Source organism: Typopeltis vanoorti, chromosome 7 (assembly GCF_054136105.1).
Source record: "Typopeltis vanoorti isolate ZY-2024b chromosome 7, IOZ_Tvanoo_1.0, whole genome shotgun sequence".
Lineage (NCBI taxonomy): Eukaryota > Metazoa > Arthropoda > Arachnida > Uropygi > Thelyphonidae > Typopeltis > Typopeltis vanoorti.
In genome coordinates, this window is record NC_143555.1 from 142,812,281 (window position 1) to 142,828,558 (window position 16,278).

At 36.0% G+C, this 16,278-nt stretch overlaps 1 protein-coding gene and 1 long non-coding RNA gene across 2 annotated transcripts in view; one reads left to right on the top strand and one right to left on the bottom strand.

Annotated features, from left to right (window-relative positions):
- Positions 1–16,278, bottom strand: part of LOC150105144 (uncharacterized) — a 90,401-nt gene that overhangs the window by 70,392 nt on the left and 3,731 nt on the right. Inside the window, exon 2 of the long non-coding RNA XR_016548594.1 lies at positions 15,274–15,329. This is a non-coding gene — a long non-coding RNA (uncharacterized LOC150105144). The remainder of the gene's footprint in view (positions 1–15,273; positions 15,330–16,278) is intronic.
- Positions 1–16,278, top strand: part of LOC150105145 (rho GTPase-activating protein 1-like) — a 199,467-nt gene that overhangs the window by 36,154 nt on the left and 147,035 nt on the right. The gene's annotated exons all lie outside the window — the stretch shown is intronic.

Here is a 16,278-nt window from a genome sequence, read left to right on the forward strand (position 1 = left end):
ATAAAAACCTGTAGCCCATGAAGTTAACTGAGGCATGGCTGTTACCCCTCAGATGAGATATGAGCAAATGAGCGGCTCTGCGCGGTGGTGGGGTGAGCCTGCCACGGTGTAGAGCCAACTGGTTCTGAGAGTTCTTTTCATTGACAGGGTGAGCCTGTTACTGAGAGGAACAACGCCGAGTTTTTGGAGTTTGACCTGTACTTGAACATTCAACAAAGGTCAAAACCAGTCTGGGTAGTGACCCCCCCCCCCCCAATAATGTATAACATCATACATGTCTGCTAGGACAGTGCTTACCAAACTTCTGGATGCCAGGGTCCCCTTTGTAAAAATTAAAATATTTCAAGGCTCCCCATGAAAAAAAAATCGTAATATAGACATATATTATTATAATATTTATTGTATTTATATTCAATACAAAACATACACAGCGAATATTGCAAAAATCCAATGCAATATTACATTTTAGCATCTCGCATACACATTTGACATGGCACATTATCTCATTTTTATATAGATAGATATATTGCTATTGTACATTTGTAGTACAAGCACATGAAATGTAAAACGATTAATAATAAAGAAAGAATTAAAAACTTAAAGAAGTTTAATAACAATTTAATGTGATGGATGTGTTTCAATACTGCTACACCAATATCAGGTGAAATATTTGAAACTGTAATTCTTAGATTTCTGCTTTGAAATGAAACTTATATGAATAAGCATATCTTTTTCTTCTTCTTCTTCTGCAGCTTCTCCCACTTAAGTGGGGTCACTGTTTGTAATGAGTCTCCTCCACACCTTCCTGTCTTGGGCTGTCACCACATCCAAGTTCTTCATCTTCAAGTCCTCTTCTACCAGCTCCCTCCATCTCTTCTTTGGCCACCCACGCTTCCACCTTCCTTGCACTTCCATCTGCATGACCCTTCTTCCCACATATTCGTCCTCCCTTCTCATCACATGACCAAACCTCCTGTATTTTCGCTCCTAAGTTCGTAACTTTCACTGTTCCCCTGACATAGTCATTTCTCAGACGATCCTTTCTGGTCACACCGCACATCCACCTAAGCATTCTCATCTCTGCTACTTCCATCCTGCTGATATTATTTTTCCTCAGAGCCGCAGTTTCTATAGCATGTCATAGCTGGCCTCACTACTGTCCTATAAATTTTGCCTTTCAGATTGATCGGTACCCTCTTATCGCATAACACTCCAGCCATCTCCCTCCAGTTCCTCCAACCCGCTTGTATCCTGCATCCCGCTTCCTTCTCAGCTCCTCCATCTTCTTCCACTGTTGAACCGAAGTATCTAAAGTCTCTCACCTTCCTGATGACATTTCCTTCCAGCTCCAGATCTGTCTCCTGGCCGCCACCGCCCACTGTGCAACACATATACTCTGTCTTACTTCTGCTCAGTCTCATACCTCTCTCTTCCAGTACTTTTCTCCATCTTTCCAGTTTAGTTCCCGCTTCTTCTCTTGAATCTACACACAGCAAGATGTCATCTGCATACAACATTGTCCAAGGGGCATCTTCTCTCACCTCCTCTGTTACCACCTCCATCACAATATTAAACAGAAACGGACTTAATGCTGACCCTTGATGCAAGTCAACTGTTACTTGAAAACTTTCTGTCTGTCCCAAACAGGTCCGAACACTTGTCTTCACATTTCTGTACATTTCCCGCACCAACCTGACATATTTCTCCGGTACCTTCTTCTCCCTCAGACACCTCCAGACTTCTTGCCTTGGCACTCTATCGTATGCTTTCTCCAGATCAATAAATACCGGATGTAGCCCCCTTTGTTTCTTTCGATATTTTTCCATCATCTGTCGTAACCCAAAGATAGCATCTGTTGTTGATCTACCAGGCATGAAGCCAAATTGTTCCTTTGCAATCTCGACCTCCTTCCTCAATCTACCATCAAGAACCCTTTCTAGGATCTTCATTGTGTGGGACATCAACTTTATTCCTCTGTAATTTTTACAGTCTTGTGCATCCCCTTTACCCTTGTAGATGGGAACAAGAGTACTCTCCCTCCATTCCTCGGGTATATTTTCCTGTTGGCAAACTTTCATGAACATGTCCCACAGCAGGTCAATTCCCTCTTCCCACAGTGCCTTCCATGCCTCCACTGGAATTCTGTCGGGGGTTCACCGATTTTCCATTCCTCATCCTCTTCATGGCCTCCGTCACTTCCATTCTACTGATGTTCTGCACCATCCCCTCAGAAGGCTGCCCATCTCCTCTGTGAGTCCTTGCATTTTCCTCATTCAAAAGTCCCTCAAAGTATATTTTCCATCTGTTTCTTATGTCCACATTCCTCCATAATACTCTTCCTTCATCATCTTTGATCTGCCTCACATGTAAGATGTCCTTTGCTGCTTTATTTCTACATTTCGCTAGTTGGTAAATTTTTCTCTGTCCTTCCTTTGTTTCTAATTGGTCATACAGATCTTGATATGCCTTCGCCTGTGCCACAACTCTCTTGGCTTCTTGCTTTCTCTATTTGTACACCTCTCTGTCCTCTTCCACTCTTGACTCATCCCACTTCTGCTTTGCCTTCCTCTTAGCTGTCACTGCCACTTGTACATCATTATTCCACCACCAACCCTCCTTCTGCTCTCTAATCTTTTCAGATGTCTCGCCAAGCACCTCGATAGCACAGCTCAGGATTACTTTTGAATTATGTTTCCACCAATCTTGTACACTTTCCAGTCCATCCGAAATCCTCTCTAACACACTCTCCCTAAAACGATTCCTCACACTCTCCTCTTTTAAGCGAAACCACTTAATTGTCTTCATCCCATGGCATCCAGAAGTTCTTATCTTCGATCTTATTTTAAAGTCTACGCACAGCAGTCGGTGTTGTTGTGCTACTTGATCTGTTGGAATTACTTTACAATTTGTCACAACCTTAAGATGTTTTTTTCTAGTCAAAATGTAGTCAATTTGTGAGATGTTGTTATCACTCCTAAATGTTATCAAATGTTCTTCCCTCTTGTAGAAAAATGAGTTCACAATTGCCAGATCAAACGCTACTGCAAAGTCCACAACCCTCTCTCCTTCCTGGTTCATCATTCCCACTCCGTGGCCACCATGCACCCTTTCACAGTCTCTATTCTGTCTTCCTATGTGCCCGTTCAAGTCTCCTCCGACAGTCACCATCTCATTTTCTTCCAATTCCCTCATTTCTTCATCTAACACATTCCAGAACTCATCTTTTTCCTCTGCTGTACAACCAACTTGCGGGGCATATACACATAATACGACCACCTGCTCTTCTCCAAGACCCAATTTCATTCGCATGATCCTGTCGTTCCTTTTACCCACGTCCAGTACTTCACCCTTCATTCTGCCACACACCACAATTCCTACACCATTTCTTCCCTCGTTATTCGCTCCAGAGTAGAACAATTTATATCCGTCTCCCAGTTCCTTTGCCTTTCCACCTTGTCTCCTGCACACATAAAATGTCCAACTTACTCTTCCTCATCATGTCTGCCACCTCTCTTCCCCTTCCAGTCATGCTTCCAACATTCAGTGTTCCCACTCACAACATCCTCTCCACCTGCTGGGCTCGCTTCTTTAACCGCACCCGCCCTTGATGCGGTAGCCCTCGTCCACTTCTCGCAACTGTAGGGCGATGTGGCTGCGTGTCGCTTAAGGGGTACGCCCTAGCCCTTATATCATTTTCTCTTTGACTCATAATCATAGTTTGAGTTGGCACTGAAGTTTTCCGACCACATGCCCTTCCTGACATCAACCCTCGCATTTATCCAGGCTTGGGACCGGCACCTATTGAGGCTAGCTTGCCTCCTTCGGTGGCTGCATAAGACGAAATGACTTAGCAAGATAGGAAAGACTCACCCCTAGCCCTTGAATACTCTAATAGCATCAGGGGGAAGGAGCAAGGAGAGGAGAAAGAAGCAAAAAAAGAAGAGGAGGGACCAGTCTACAGAATAATATAACAGATATATATTACATGAAGTAAGGCATGGTCCAGCATCAGGTACTTTGGGTTTGCCATGCCCGTACTCACTAAAGTGAGCCCTTGAGGTAATAAACATATATTTACTAATATTCGTTAAACGTTGAAATACGCAGGAAGCAAAATTTACGAATCCGCACCAATCTGTGATTTTTTTTCCATTAAAATATAAAAAATAACAAAAAAGAAATAATAAAAATTAAATACCTTTCTTTTAAGATCAAAAAATCTACTTAGTCTTAAAAGATTAAAAATTTTGTTTTCATTATTTCACGGCCCCCCCCCCAACAAAACCTATAGCCCCCAAGGAGGCTGCGGCCCACAGTTTGGGAAGCACTGCGCTAAGAGATGTTTTACATTATGGGAAATACTAAGGATAGTGTTCAGAGCTCATAGTAAAGGTGGAGACCTTTACTATGAGTTGCCCCTGTCATGAAAGGTTTGCTTACGCTTGGATCTGCCGAAATTAATTATCTTTTATAGTTTCTATATTTGGCACAAAACTCTTGGAGATTCTCTATTCGGCTTCGAAATAATGTTGGATTCAATATCCACTTAATTTGAACAAGTATAATATAAATTGAAATATATGGATTAGAAATGAAATATAAAATTAGTACCAATATATAAACAGTATAAGATACATTTAAATTAACTACAATTCAGTAAACTACAGTATAATATTGTAGATGATATTGAAGTATATTAAAAGCTATATAAATCTTGAGATTCGAATATTGTAGAATATGAATGATAATAATAAGATGCAATTTGGATGATAGGTATTTTTAAAAGCAGATGGACTAAAATTTCATAGATAGACTAAAAGATATGGGAAGTTGATGTGATATATTATCATCATCAGACCTTTACGAAATCATGAGACCCATTGTGGGAGGTTCCATTATTACAGATACAGTTTATCTTACCATGCCTTAAATATGTTTATTGTCTCTGCATTCAACACTCTCAGGCAATTCATTGCAATCACCCACCACTCTTCATGCAAAAAATATCTGCTCCTCACCCTTATATATCCTCCTTTATATAGCTTCCACAGATGACCTGTTGTTTTCCCTTTTCCCCCATTCTGTGTAAAACATCATTTACATGAGTCTGCTAATAACTTAATAGCTTAAGTGTCTCAGTCATATCACCCCTCCTCATCCTATTCACTAGTCTGCAATTTGTATTTCCTCAATCTGTCTTTTTACTCAACATCCAGAGACCAAAAGCCATCTTAGTCAGTTGTCTCTGGACATTGACAACATCTCAGCTTTTTGAAAACTAGGTGACCAAATCTGTACACAATAGTCCACATGTGACCTAATGAAAGCCTTGTAAAGCTAATTCTCTTTTTACACGGCCTTTTTTTTACACGATTTCGAAATAACATGGTTTAGAAAATAAAAGCAATTATATTTTTATACTGCATATTTTGATTTAACACAGTTCAAATGGCGCTTATTTTTAAAATTTCTCTTTGAATTCAGTTCTGTTAAAAAGGATATTTCCATTATAATTATCATTTCTTAGAACGGTACATATGTACTTAAACATGAATTATTGAAAATGGTGGCTACACTCCTGATCAAGTTTAGAATGCAGATGAGACTGGCCTTTTTTTGAAAAAAAATGCCAAGTAGAACTTATATAGCGAAATTACAAAAAAGTGTTGGTGGCTTTAAAGCAGCTAAGGATCGTGTGACTTTTGCAACAATGCTTCAGGAGTTTGTATATTAAAACCATTACTCATTAATCAATCCCTAAGACCACGGGCAATGAAAGGTGTGGATTTTAACACGTTGCCAGTGCACTGGAAGGCAAATAAAAAAGATTGAGTTACACAAGAAATTTTTAATGAATAGTTCCATCAATGTTTTGTTCCAAAAGTTAAATGCTATTTGATGGAGAAAAATCTGGACTTGAAAGTTTTATTGATTATAGACAGTGTGCCTGTCCATCCTGTTTTAGAACACCCGAATGTGGAATTTTGTTTTCTGCCACCTAATTCAACATCCTTAATACAACTACTAGACCCCAGGGTGTGATTGCTACCTTCAAAACTTATTACATAAGAAGAACATTCCAATACATTTTGGATAAACTAGATAAGGATAATTTACTGACCGTTATTGATGTGTGGTTGCAATTTTCTATTTTGGATTGCATCAAACTTGCTAAGCTGGCATTATCAGAATTGAAACAATCAACTTTAAATGCATGCTGGAAAGCTACTTGGCCAGAATGTGTAAAAAAGGAAAACCCTGTACTTTGCATACAACTGAATATCTCAATATCATCAGATTAGCACATGCAGTTGGTGGAGAAGGATTTGATGATTTTTCGTCTGCAGATATTGAAGAACTAATGGTTGACAAGGCTGTTAGTGATGAGGAAATAATAGAAGCTATCCTTGAGAATCTCGATGAAAAAGTGATGATGAAGAGATTCCATTCGCTGCAGGATTAATTAAAGAAAGGCTTCAAATGGCTAGTAAATTGCAAAGTAATTTTTTATACATGATCCAAATACTGAATGAGCTGAACAGTTTAAACGTGAAATGAAGTCACGCATGGTTTGATATGAAGAATTATACAAAGATCTAGTCAAAACAGGATCTCAATGATTAATTACAGAGTTAATGGTAAAAAAAAAAAATCAACCTTTAGAATTATTAGAAATTAGTGCTAATTTAGTTCCTTTTACTGAAGAAAATGTTTCGCCATTACAATGTGAACAGGATAGCCAAAGTGTTTCAAGTGATGGAAGTGATTTCATTCCATTCTCACACAAAAGAATGCGGCTGCTGCGAGAAAGTGATGGCAAATAAAATTTAACTGATAACCATATGCATGGATGCATTTGGGCCTTTTCGAATTTCTGTTTTATTAGTGAAACACTATTTTCTTTAAGAAAGATATATATGTATATACTTTAAGTATTTAAAACAAAAAAATATTCCATTGAAATAGTTTTATTCAATGATTTTCATGTTTTGTTTGTAAATAACTTATTGTTCGTATCAGGTTTTCACATCTGGAACCATTCTTCTATTTTTTCATATGCGCTGTATTCTTTTTTACATGGTTTTCATTTACACGGTTTTTTCTGGAACCAATCTACCGTGTAAATGGAGAATTGGGTGTATAATGGAACCATGACATCCTTACTTCTACACGTAGTGTCCTCTGCATCACTGTCATAATCTGTTGTGCTGTCTTCATGATTGTAGCAATGTCTTCCCAAAATTTAGATCCTTGTCTACAATCACTCCCAGATCCCTCATCTCCACCACTTCCTCCAAAATATAGTAAGTAAAAGAGTAGCATTACACACTGCTAATTATTTTGTTAATTACATCCATATCTTTGAACTACCATTGGGCCAAATATTAGTGATCATGAATTATTCTTGGCACATTTGGAAGTTACTATTCTATTAATTCTCCCCTCCCTTTCCCTGGCATCATTCCGTGGTAGATATGTTGACAATGCCCTGTACTTCTATGCAGGATAGCATATTAGATTTATTTAATAACTTCAGCACTAGGTTTAAAAACTGTTAATTTTCTTAATATCACCCACCAGATTTAATCACTATATTAACACCAAAATCTCCCACAAACCTACTATTATAGGAAACTGTTTGCATTACTGTTTGAATCATAATATTCTTGCCATATAAAGTCCATAATTGTGTGTAGTTCATAAGTACATCTCAATTTTCTATCTCTAACAGACTTAAATCATGAAATTAAACATCTAAAGCAGATTTTCCTAAACTAACAGCTAATTGATTATGCAAATATGTTTATCAAAACCCGTGCTTCCTTCCCTCATGATAAATATATCCTTATAACACTTTTGAAAATTTCCTTATAGGATACAAGGAAATATTCAAAATATGAAAATTCTCTTGTATCCATAACACCTACAGATCATTTATTTGAATTTGAATTTGAATTTACTTAGAAATCAAATGCTGCAAATATTAAGCTCGCCAATCCAACTGGCTTTCATCAACATGTGGCATAAAGTTATTTACAATAGATAGTCATATGCTCATACATGAAGACATTTCAATCATAGCCATATCAGCTTCATTCTGGATAATCTGCTCATAGAACTTCTGTGATATGATAATGTCAGATGAAACCTTTGATAGAAGTCTGGAAACATTTACTGAACCACACTTTACTTGGAGGTCACTATTCATGGTGCAACCACCACACCAAAGGCCTCTGACTGTCCATCCAGACATCTGTGGATCAGTACATGTTCTGTGATCCATAGATGGCATGACAAATCTTCTGTAAATGGACTATTTTCACATATTGTTTCTGTGTCAAGTTAGCCCAGACCATTAAAATATTGTTTAATATTAATTCAGAAACTACCAGCTTAGCTATGACTTCCATTTTTTTAAAATTAATTGATCACTTTCTATGTGTACATCCATTCACTAAAAACAATGTATAAATTAGAAGTTAAAAACCAGGTTGTAACAGCTATATATTTTAGACTATTAAAAGTAGTTCATACTTGATCATAAAATGATCATTTAACTAGCATTGTTTTTAACAGAGCCAATATACATTATACATTTTAAGGCATGTACTTTAATATATATCATTTCAAATTGTGTGTGTGTGCATAATTTAACATTTTTAACTATTAAAATTAATGATAATTAAAATGTTAAATTTTAGTAATTATAAAATGTAATGTTGATTGATACAATATTACTGATTCTGGTATGCTATTACTTAAATAATGTGGTATGTATTTTCATAGCTAATGTAGCAAATTCATAATGTTATTTTAGATAAAGTATAAGCTACTTTTTTATAGCTTTAAATATATAGCTTTTTCAGTTTTTAATCAATTATTTTCTGATCCTTGACTTCAGCAAAGCATCAACAAGAAAAATGAAAACAGAAGACTGAAAAATTATTAAGTACATTTATATCAAATTAATTTACTGTAGATGTAGGCAGACTGTTGCATATACAGTAGTACACATACATGGATATGCATACATAATACAAACACCTGTCATTTCCGCATGAGATTGTGTCTGTGCCATCTCTGGCTCACAGTATGTAACTGCATATTATTGTGTGATCAGTACTTCTGAATAATTAGTCTGTTTTTTGATTGGATATGTAGTAATATGTTAAAGTACTTTTTATGTGCTTTGTTTTGAATAAAGGTAAGTGATTTAACATTAACAAAAATAGACATATTAACATTTGGTTAATAAAGGATCAAAAATGTTTCTGTTCAGCAGAAATATTTTTGATTCTTTATTTTGTCAGTTTAATTATTGGCCAGTTCAACATATTGAAGAAGGATAAGAAGGCACAAAATCTTTCCTTTACTCATATATTGTACTGTATTTTATGTGTGTGTGTGTGTGTGTGTGTGTGTGTGAGGAACAGTTTGTGGCTAATGTCCGAAGGAAACAAAAAAAAAAACGCAATCCAGTGATATGTTTTATGTAGATGACTAGTTTCACCTTTAATATGAAGGACTTTTTTTTTTTTTCCCCAAAATTAAATCAAAATCAGCTGTAGGTAGAAAACTAAACATCTGTGGTGTTAACAAATATACAGTCTTGAGTAGATTCTGATAATGTACATGTATGTTATTATTATGTGACACCTTCCAGCAATCCAAGGAGCACAAATCCATTGTATAGGTATTTGTGCTCTTGCTTGTAAAGTAACGGAATTATAGTTGTTGCATAATCATTAGAAAGATGAATATGTGGTTTAAAAGAAAAAGGAAAACCTCAAAGGTTTAATTTTGCACCAGAAACTGTTAAAGCATAATTAGCAGTAATTAATGTTATAAATTGTGGAATAATTCACTTCTAATATTAATTTTTAAAAAGGGCAATAAGGAAGAAATTAAAAACTACAGACCTATAAGCCTACTCTCCATCATATATAAAGTTTTCACAAAAATTATAAATAATAGAATAAAATCTAAACTAGAGGGAATGCAATCCTGTGAGCAAGCTGGATTTAGGAAGAATTACAATACTTTGGACCATATTCACACATTAAGACAGCTCATTGAAAAATCAATTGAATACAATAAACCCTTATGTCTGGCCTATATAGACTACGAAAAAAGCATTTGATTCAGTTAAAACATCTGCAACACTAAAAGCACTTGAAACCCAGGGAACTGAGAAACCATATATTGAAACACTAAAACATATTTACAATAATGCAACTTCTGTAATTAAATTACAGAAGGCTGCACTAGAGGAAGTCTTTAGAAGCCTTGATTGGGAAACAAAAGGAATAAACATAAATGGAGAAAGGCTGCATCATCTGAAATTTGCAGATGATATTGTCCTAATAGCAGATAATCTTGAAGATCTGGAAGAAAGGCTAAATCAGCTAAATGAAGCCTCCAGAGAAATTGGATTAAAAATAAATAGAGAAAAAACAAAAATAATGATGAATAAATACATAAACCATAGAACTATCAAAGTTGAAAACCATGAAATAGAACAAGTTACTTCATATGTATATTTGGGCCAATTGTTATCCTTTGAGGAGTGCTAAAGAAAAGAGATTGAATGAAGAATTCACCTTGGATGGATGGCTTATGGGAAAATGAGAGACATATTCAGAAGTGACATCCCTATGAGTCTAAAAAGGAAAGCTTTCGACCAGTGCATACTTCCTGTCCTAACACGTGGAGGAGAAACATGGACTTTAACAGAAGCCCTAAACAAAAAGCTGAGAGCAACACAACATCGCATGGAAAAAAGTATGCTAAAAATAACATTAAGAGATAGGAAGACAAATATCTGGATAAGATCTCAAACAGGTTTCATGGATATTGTAAAATGCATTAAACAAGCTAAGTGGAGATGGGTTGGCCATATTGCCAGATGCAGTGATGGGAGATGGACTAGAAAAATAACAGAGTGGAGACCAATGGATGGAGCAAGACAAAGAAGAAGACCCAGAAGAAGGTGGAGAGATGAACTGGAACAAATTGCAGGAGTGAGATGGATTGGAGAGGCAGAAAACAGTGATCTGGAAAATCATGGGGGAGACCTTCGTCCAGCAGTGGACAGAACCAGAAGGTTGAAGAAGAATGTTATAAAGCATATCCAATATTATTTACTAACAAAGTAAATCTTTTCAATTTATAAAGTTTTGGTAGTTATCAAGAGCTTATGAGAATATAATCTGTGACATGAGAATTGTCTTGATATCGCACTGCTTAAAAGACGATCTCTGCCAAGAGTCCATATAAAGACAAATGCTGTTTTCTACTTGTCTTGCTTTTAATAGTTTTTGCAAAACAAAGCTTTTTTTTTTTTTTAGACTCTTTTCTTCTGTGCTGATGTTTATCAATTGAGAGTTCACTTGAAAAATACAACTTATTATTCAGGAATCTTTGTAGAGTCCAAAGATTCTTCATGAGAAGGCTGCAATAACAAAAGTTATTGCAACCTTCTCATGAAGTGAAAAAAATCTAGTCCTCACACCCTTGTTGACAATTCCTATATAACTTCCACAGGTGGCCTCCTCACTCATCTCGTCATGTATCGAAACATTTTTTCAGCAAAAAACTATTCTGTAAAACTCCTTTTGTAACCTACCAAATTTCAGTCTAGTCTCTTAAGGAGCACTCCACAGATGAATCACTATTTAGGTCATTTGCTATCATCTCGTGTTATCTTCTTCAACACTTCCTCATCCCCAAGGAACAACAGAGACCAAATCTGTGTACTTATCTCTGCTTCTTACTATGTCTTCAACCTCCAAGTGATCATTTGAGCTGTTTTATACACTTTTGCAATGCCTTCTGAACTTCACAGTCCATCATCACTTCCAAATACCGAGCCTTATCAGTTTCATGCAGTACAGTTCCATCAATGTATAGAGATTGTCATTTTTTCATCCCAAAGTGATGAATAGGTTTCACTTTGCCATATTGAGCTAATCATCATTATCATTTGGCCACTCTGTCAGTCTATTTAACTCAGTTAGCAGGGGTTTTATATCTTTATGAATTATGAACTGTTTTCCCTTCTCAGTTTTGCATTGTCAGCAAACAATTAAATATTCCTTCTCAAATCATTCCTTATATCAGCAATATATAAATTAACAACAGCCTAAGTATGGGCATATGGCACACCACCAGCCATGCCTTCTCTACCCCTTCACATTGGTGCACCCAGGGAGGGGGCCCCTGGCCCCCCCTTCCCCCAAAAAGAAAAAGGGAAAAAACACTAGAAAAATTTCCAAAAATCTTTTCCTAATTAAAATTATTTTTTTAAAAGAATTTTAATTAGGAAATTAAGGTAGTGGGAATACCCAATAGCTCTCGGCAATCCTGGCCACTGTGAACGCAAGGCGAACAAAGTAGTGCTCGGGCTCTACTTCGTTTGACTGAGCCAAACAAGAGGAGATCACAAGTATCATGTATTGGCGATCACTGCAGATGCTCAGTCATAACTCTTATACAATGCGTAGTGTGTATTCTGAAATCGTCTACTCAACTCGCACCCCAAGATTAAATCATGAGTGCTCGCCCTTCCTCCCCCCAAGATTAAATCTTGAGTGCTCGGCCCCCTCCAAGATTAAATCCTGAGTGCGCCACTGCTCCTTCATATTACTTTTTGACATTTGATTCGGCCATCTTCTTATCTATGTCAGCAGTTTCTTACTTATCTCCATGTACTATCCCCTCAGATTCCTTTGTAAAGTCCAGCAGAATCATAGTATGACTATCCTTGATCCAATTTATCTGTCATAAAAATTTTATCGACTTTGGATAACTGACAGAGAATCCTGTCTCTTATGTGAATCTTACTCACGAAAGGTTAATCTGTGATATATTTTGTACTCTAGGTGAACAATGGGTAAGATAATCTGGTTTCTATATTAAGATTAGTCAAAAGCTTGAGATAAGTCATTCAACTCATTGAAGTGTGTGCGTGTGTGTGTGTGTGTGTGAGACAATATTTGACAGTGCCTCTGATCAAGCATTCGAGTCTCAACTCTGGCAAAGTTCTCAGGTAGTGGAAAGATGGTCAAAGAATTCCATTACATAAAGGAGGCTCCAAGACAAAAGTAGCAAATTACAGACTGATTAGTATCTCATTAAAGTTTAAAGGAAGAATATAGAAATAAATTAATAGGAATATGATAAGGATAATTTACTGACAGTTATTGATGTGTGGTTGTGATTTCAGCATTGAATTCGGTAAAGGAAATGGTTACATAATGATACTACTATACCATACTTTATAAATGCATTTGTCATAATATCCCAGAAATTTGTAATCTATTGCATAAGTCAGAGCAAATGGCAATGGATATGAACTTGTAGCATGGATAGGAGGATGGCTAATGCGCACTCGCACGAGCGCTCGCACACATACAGAGGGAGAGAGAGACATATGGGGTAGAATATGGGAGAATGAGGATGACTAATGCAATGTTACAGGGCTCCTTAATAAAAGCACTGCTGTTGAATTTTGTATATTTTTAACATAGAGAATGGTTTGAGGGGAAATATTCAGTTATTTGTTGATGATGCACAACTGATGAGGGCTGTAGTTAATAAAGATGATGTGCAGATCTTGCAGGATGATTTAAATAGTCTGATAGAACTGTCAGATGACAATGATTTTTGTGTGTTTAATGTGGCATAATTTAAAGTTACACATTTTGGGATGGAAAAATTACAAACTGTATAACACTGATGAAACTCAGTTACAAAAGGCTATAAAAAATGAAATAAATGAAATATCAATCTCAGAAAAACATTTATTTCTCTTATCACCACCTTCAACATTTATACACTTGTTTAATCACTTTATCAGTCCTTCAAACCAGCAGCTCTCACTCTGGAGAATTGCAATCTTTCTCTCTCTCTCTCACTTTGGCATCCATCTCTGGCCCTGTTCTCCAGGGAGACCCTATTAACTTAGTTATTAGTAGAATAGCTCTTGAGATCATTGCAAGAATCAATGATCTCAAGAGCTATTCTACTAATAACCAATTTACACTTTAACGTATAAATTTCCAAGGCATCAAAGTGGAGATGCCATCAAGGAGGAGCAGTGCTTCTCAACCTCTTTTAATAGTGAAGCTTACTTATACCAGACTAAATTTTTCATGATCCATCTGGATATTTTATTAGTGATGATTTATTTATCTTGTGGATCGAAGTATGCATGTAATTGAAAATTAATATATGTGGACAGAGAAGATTTCTTTGACTGACATTTGTCAGTTTATGGATTTCACCTGGCATCATTAGCGGTTATTTATAATGACCATTACTTAAAATGTTCAGCTAGAACTTCCCATGTTGTCAAACCTCGTTATGGTCTAATGTGATTGAAACTGTTCTTCCAGTTTGTTACAAAATGTGGTAGTTCAATCTGCATAACCATAAGTGGATGATACTGTGTACATTATGCATACACTACATTACGCATTCTATAAAAATGCTGGATTCTTCTGTAGTTATATAGATATAAATTTCCATGTTTCGAATAGACTGAAAGAATGGCTATTATCAAATTAGATGAATTATGAATGATACATCAGTAGTATACTAAAATGTGTGTGTGTGTATTAAAGATACCAAGAAATTTTATACTTGGTTTTAATTCTTTTCACAAGGAAGCAAAACAATGCTTTGCTTCCTTGGGAAAAGGATTAAAACCAAGGATAAAATTTCTTGTTATCTTTAATGTATAATAAACCAAAGTAAAAAAACTTTCTACATCTCTCTCTCATCCAGAGATTTTTATTAATAAGGTCAAGCACGTTTTGACTACTTGTATATGAGATGTATATAATGTCTGCATTACTTCAACATTGGTATCTCTCCTGGGTATGGTTCCCACTGATGAGACCTCAATAAAGGTCGAAACTGGTCTGAGTAGTAGTCCTTCCCATTATCATTGCATTATGGGATACATACTAAGACAAGTGATATGAAGTCATTAGTTTCTATGTAAAAGTAGCTCAGATGTGAATATATTTCACATGCAAAACATTGTTTTGCTTCCTTGGGGAAAGGATAAAAACTAAGTATAAAATTTCTTGGTATCTTTAATGTATAATACACCCAAGGTAAAAAAAAACAAACTATATATACAGTGAAACTTGTTCAAAGCATAATCGCAAGGGACCGAATATATTTTCCACATTGGCCAAGTTTCCGCATTATACAAAATTGCAAACAAATTTAAAATCCATTAAAATCATATTACATGGTACATACCTGTTTGAGTGAAAATCAGCAGCTCTGGCTCTTGTAAGTAGGTGATACTTGTAGGCCTATGTTATTAAAATAATAGTAATAATAATAATAACACATTATTAAAGTACTGTATTAATACTCTATTAACTGCACATTACACATTTCCAATATATAATAACTCATTGAGATTTCTTCCACAGATCCAACAAAGACACTTGTTTCCACTTTTTTGTGATCATGTCTTTTTGAATGTAGTACTTAACTGTATACAATAGTTAAAGCAGTCTGGAAGAGTTTGAATCAATTGCAAACTGCATTACTTCACTGATGCAATGAAGGGCCTGTTCATGTGTACAAATTTTCGTTGAAATATCCTGTTCTCCTCCTTCATCCTCCACATCGTCATTTTGTGTATTTTTTACCGCTAGTAGAGCTGTAGCAGATTCAAAGCTGTAATATGTGGCTAGATAGTCATCACTCCAAACAAAGTTCTTTGTATCACAGGAAAATTCTTTTCCTCGGCAGAGATTGGATATTGAAGCAATGTTTTCACTCATCTCCTCCAAATTATCTGCCACATCACTTTCCCCAAACCAAGCTTTAGCAAAACACTTTTTTATTGTTTCTGCTTTAATTTTCTTCACTGCCAACCTGATCCAATTCACAGCATCCAGAACCGATATAGATCTTGCTAATGCATAAGAGCTATCATCTTCTTCTACATCCGAAATCAATGATTGCATCAGAAATCGTCTGTAGTGTGATTTGAATGTGTAAATAACACCCATATCCATGGGCTGTAATACACTTGTTGCATTTTCTGGGAACCAGGCGATTTTCACATTTGAAAGTGTTACCTTTGGGTGGCAGGTAGCATTGTGAAGAAAAAGGATGACATTTCTATTTTTCTTCTTCATGTTTGCATTAAACATGTTTAACCACTCTTCCAGTGTAGCTGCATCCAAGCTTTTTTATTTTTTCTCCAAATCACTGGTAAATTATTAATTTTGAGGTTCTTGAAACATC